Genomic DNA, 6,000 nt, shown 5'->3' on the forward strand with positions numbered 1-6,000 from the left:
ATGATGTTTTTTCAAAAAAAATTAATTGTGCCGACTTTTGTTGATGTGATGCTTGTCTATTAATTGGGTTTGTTGTTTTTGTGCATGCTAACATTTTACAAATACATTCGATGCCGTCGATCATTTCTGAGAATTTTCCAAATTTTTCCGGGACTTTTTCCCATTTTCCTAGAGCAAATATATAATTTTTGGACGCTCTAAAATTCTTTTTCATGGTGAAAGAGCATCTAGGTCCCTAGTGATTTCGGTGATTAATGACAATATTGATTACTATGACTAACGTGTGAAGGGTCGAGATGGCGGACTAGAGGGGAGGTGAATAGTCCTTTCTAAAACTTATTACGCTGGCTAACCGAAATAAATGCGGAATTAAAACTATCGGTCTAACCAAGACTACACCCCTCTATCTAAGTTCTCTAGCACCTTGAAAAGATCCTAAACAAGCAAACAAGGTGCTACCTTAGCAAGAGCTCACCTAACCAATTCTAGGAGCAAGGTCACACAAACCTATGCAACTAGTACTTTGCAAACTGGGAGAGCTCCTACACAAACTAGTGAGGCAAAGCGCACAAAGCCTAAGCTCACTAGCAAGCTCGATAACAAGGCAACTAATGCCAAATTAGAGAGCGCAACTTACTTAGCTACACAAACTAAGCAATGTGACTAACAAGGTTACACAAACCAAATTAGTCACGCAAGGGAACTACTTCTAGCTACACAAGCAAGAAGGTAACTAGCAAGCTACACAAGCTTAACTAATTACAAAAGCAACTACACAAGCACAAGTATAGAAAGAATGTAAATACAAGCTCATGTATAGCGAATGCAAACCACCGAGAAGAGTAGACAATGTTGACACGGTGATTTTTACCGAGGTTCACTTGGTTGCCACCAAGCTACGTCCTCGTTGTGGCGATACACCCACTTGATGGATCACGAGCTAATTGGCATTCCAAAGCCAAACCCTCAGCGGGTGCCGCACATCCACTCTCAAGATGGGGATCCTCCAAGCCACAAGCAATCCACTAGAGTTGCTCTTCGCGATCCCCGCGGGGTGAGCACCGTACCCCTCACAATCTCTTCTCCGGAGCACCGCACAATCTCCTTGCGTGCTTCGACGGAGTCACAAGCCACCAAGCCGTCTAGGAGGTGGCAACCTCCAAGAGTAACAAGCACCACCGGCTTGCAACACGAACACCTAGTGCCACTCAATGCAATCTCTCAATGCAACGCACTAGAATCGCTCACTCACACAATCGGATGAACACTATCAAGCATATGTGAGTTAGAGGCTCCACTAGCACTCCCCAAGCATGGACACTAAGTCCCAAGGGTGCTCATCACCAGCCAAGGCTGGCCACCACTTCTATTTATAGCCCCAAGGGCTAAACTAGCCGTTGCCCCTTCACTAGGCAAAAAACGTGGGCACCGGACGCTCACAGGGAGCCACCGGACGCTCCACACCTAGCGTCCGGTGCTCAGCTGACCGCCACGTGTCACTAGTCGTTTGAACTCGACCGTTGCCGCCAACGGCTACTGCGCACGCGCGCCTGCACAGCACCACCGGACGCTCTGCAAGTCCACACCGGACAGTCCGGTGCTCACCGGACTCGTGCGCAGAGAGGGTTGCAAAAACTCCTCACGCCGGACGCTAACCACCGGACGCTCTCAGAGTGCGTCCGGTGCTTAACCCTAGCAGGGTCAATCACACTGGACGCTGAGGCCAGCGTCCGGTGCCTCCGCACTCAGCGTCCGGTGAGTGTTTCTCAGAGAGAAAACACTCCCGCGACTTCTCCAAATTTCCCACGGGCGCAATAGAAAATATGCACTTAATTTTCTCAAAAGCGCCGAATCAACAAGTGTAAAGTGTAAAGCGACGAATCAACAAGTGTAAAGCTGTTGACACTTCTTAACGCAACCACCGGATATCGGCGACGGCGCCAGAAGTGCCCTGGTAGGGTAACTCTATTTACTATTGGATAATTCCGCAAGCGCACAGAATGTACCGCTGTAGCACTTCACCAAGGAGTATTCCAAGGTATCGTAATTTATATTTTCCCAAGGGAAAGCGGCTAAGTGTGTTTAACAAAAAGGGGAATGAGATTCCTTGAGTTATCTAGTATCAACTAGTGAATAAGGGTGGTAAATAACGAATAGGAAGGGTAGTGGTGAATCCAAGGTCCTATGCTAAAGGTAAATGGTAGAGTTAGCTAGGTGGGAGGACAACGAGCGAGTAAAGGACTCCTATGTATCTAACTTGACTTCTGTGACTTACTTTAATAGATAATTGCCTTAACTACGCTAGAGCCTTACTAACTGTGTGCGAGGGATAGCCGAGCTGGTAAGACGCTTAGAAGGTTTTTCACCTAACCCCTTACCGAAAGCGACTATTGGGCTTATGGACGCCTTACCTTTTAAGAACTAGCCTGTACGTGAGGAGAACCTAATGCCGCCCACGATCTGTCACCTACTAGGGAGTGCGCTCCTACTTTCCGTTCAAGCCAGCGGTAATCAAAGGTAATCTTAAGTATGAGCACCACGCTCACACTTAATCCTACAACGCTAACTAGTTGCAGCTAGCTAGAGCTCCTATACAAGATAGGACGATGATGCACACACAGGAGTGGTTACAGGTCACTAACTTCACTAAGACAACTATATTACTAAAGTAAATGCACAACAAGACTAAAAGACTTGCACTAAGTAAGAACTCAGTAAAGTAAAGTAAGAATAATATATTAATAAAAGGAAAGTCTTACAAAAGTAGAAAGGTACAAGAGCTATACCAGACTCTCCAGACGACGACTCCGGAGACCCCGAGCTTCGCTCGACTCGACTCTAACTCCCACTCTAGACTAACTACTACTCTACTTGTATGCTTGGAACTTGTAATGCACTTGGCCTTGGAATTGCACACTTGAAATGAAGGATGGAGGCTGCCTTTTATAGAGGGAGATGGAGTAGGGGTTACTCCATCGCCACGTCATCGATCCGCGTGACATCTTCTCTCCACCCTTGGATCAAACCGACCTCACAACCGCCATTTGATCAACGGCAGGGGCAAATCAACATGTGGGACATGTGGGGAAGGTCGGTGGGAGGCCACCGACCCTGGAACCGCCTTTGATGTGGGGTCGGGCGACCCCACTTCTGGGCCTCTGGGCCCACCAGCAGTGTCCACAGGGGTCCCTTATGTCGGTGGACTAGGTGGCACACCTGGGTCCCACCAAAGAGGGGTCGGGCGACCCCCTCCCTGTGGGCCCAGGGTGTCACCTGTTGTCCCCTCGATCTCCTCTTGATGATTCTGATGTTGGCTTTGTCAAATAATGTCTTGAATTTGTTGTTCCTGCATAAACAAGCTAAGAGTACAAGTGGAACTAGTTATGGATAAAATATGTTCATGTCATGTCGTTTCCCCTTGCAACCGAGGCATGGTAACGGTGTTTTGTATGTGGATTTCTATGGTATATCCACCGTCAACAAAAGCGCAATAGAAACCCACACCTCTCTCAACCCTAGGAACTCCACCTCCTTTGTAAAGTGTGCCAACACCAACAAGTGTACACCACCATGTGCAAGTGTGTTAGCATTTTCACAAACAATTTCCCAAAGGAGTTAGCCTCTCAACTTGCCACGCCACTCGATCCTAACACAAATGCAAAGTTAGATCTCTCAAGTGGCACTAGATGACCGATATGCAAACAAGTTTGCCCCTCTTGATAGTACGGCCATCTATCCTAAATCCGGTCATAAACTTCTCTACACACCTATGACCGGTGAAATGGAAATGCCCTAGGTTATACCTTTGCCTTGCGCTTTCCATTCCATCTCCTCCAATGTTGATGTAGCACATGCACCAACCAATCACCAAATGATATGATCCACATCATATCATCACGTGATCGTATTGGTTCATCGATCTTGACCTCACTTGCTCTTCACCGTTGCCTCGGTCCATCGGCGTCAAGTCTTGCTCAAGCTTCACCGTCACACGCGGTCCCTCGCTTCAAAGCCTCCGACTTGCCCTTCACTCTTGCAACCGGTCCATCAAGCCAAGCCTCATCTTGATCTTCTCCACCTTGGTCACATGACTCCATGTCATGTCTCATATGCAATGAGCTCCTCCATCATCACCTGTGGACTAATCTCCTGTGTATCTCACATAAACACTATTAGTCCATCTAAGTTGTCACTCAATTACCAAAACCAAACAAGGACCTTTCAACGTGTGTTTTGCAGAGGCAAAGTCATAGGTAAGGTCATGGTAATAGGTACTCGATGGACAGGGACGTACATGCCTACTTAATAGTGGAAATCGTTTCGGTTTTCAAAGGATGGATGGACATCGTCAAGACTAGACTAGGTCTAAGTGCCATATGGTGAAGAAGGGCACTTAGAGTAGTTTAGGACTTTGTTTTCCTTTGACCGTACTATTAAGAGGGGCTTTGATCTAGTAGCTTGACTTAGGCAAGGCTTTAGGTTTAGGTGTGGTGCACACTTGGTAAACCTAGCACTAGGCAGCTCAGAGATAGTTCTTAGATCGAGAGGAACCAACTTCGTTTTGGAGCGATTGCGTTTCGACGAAGTTAGGGTGCCCAAGGGGGCACCGGACGCTGCACCGGACGCTCTGTGAGTGCGTCCGGTGAGGTCCTTAGCCGTTGGGAGTTCTCGGTGCTTAGGGTTAAGCACCGGACGCTGGCATCGGACTCACCGGGCAGCGTCCGGTCCCATACCCAGGGAGGTTGTAAACCTGCCCCGAGCACCGGACGCTAGCACCGGACGCACCGGGTAGCGTCTGGTCCCATGCGCAGGGAGCATGTAAAACTCCCCGGAGCACCGGACGGTGCACCGGACGCTGGAAGTTAGCGTCCGGTGACCTATCAGAGCAAGTACAGTTAGCCATTATGGAGCACCGGACGCTCGGTGCAGTGCGTCCGGTGCAACATAAAGAACGTCCGGTGACCCCGTTTTCAATGGAAAACGGTTGGCTGACCTTTGGACTTCGTGGGTAGTATTTATACTCGCCCAGCTCGTCCATGAGAGGTCTCTTGCCCATTTGAACATCAGAGAAACTTGTTGTGGAGCAAGAGAGTAGCAAGAGCCTAGAGAGGATTGAGATTTGAGTGATTCCTTGAGAGAATCCTTCTCTAGTGAGTTCCAAGAGTCAAGTGTGCATCCACCACTCTCTAGAGCCTTGTTTGGGTCAAGTGAGAGTTCTTTGCCTGTTACTCTTGGTGATCGCCATCACCTAGACGGTTCGGTGTTGATTGGAGGCACGAAGACCGCCCGGAGTTCTTGTGGGTGGCTCGTGTCAAGCTTGTGAGCGGTTTTGGGCGATTCACCGCGACAGAGTGTCGAAGAATCAGCCCGTAGAGAGCACTTGGTCCTTGCGCGGATCAAGGGGGAGCAAGACCCTTGCGCGGGTGCTCCAACGAGGACTAGTGGAGAGTGGCGACTCTCCGATACCTCGGCAAAACATCGCCGAGCACTTTCTTCCACTACTCCTTTACATTCTAGCATTTACTTTGTGTTTTTACATTCTTAGTATTGCCATGCTAGAATAGGATTGGAACTAGGTTGCAAAACTTTTATCCGGTAGCTCTCTAGGTCACACTAGGCACAAGGGGTTGAATTGGAGCTTATAGGTTGCTTAAATTTTTAGAGAAGCCCAATTCACCCCCCCTCTTGGGCATCTTGATCCTTTCACATGGACACTAAAAACTTTATCTAGATTGATCAACTCTCAAAATATCTCTAAAAGTTTTCCTTTATTTTTTAGAATTTTGGAAATATTTTTTTCAGGGATTTAAAATGGTTTTAGCTTTTTCTGGAATTATTTTTGAACTGAAAATGAATTTCTAAAAATCTCAAAATTAATAATTTTGAAACTTTTCCAAACCCTAGACCTATATATATGTCGCCGTTCTCCTTCTCGCGCTGATTCCAGAAGTATAAACCCTATCTCGAGCCGCCACTCCGTTTGCTCTAGATCTTATGTCG

Source organism: Sorghum bicolor, chromosome 2, assembly GCF_000003195.3.
Source record: "Sorghum bicolor cultivar BTx623 chromosome 2, Sorghum_bicolor_NCBIv3, whole genome shotgun sequence".
Lineage (NCBI taxonomy): Eukaryota > Viridiplantae > Streptophyta > Magnoliopsida > Poales > Poaceae > Sorghum > Sorghum bicolor.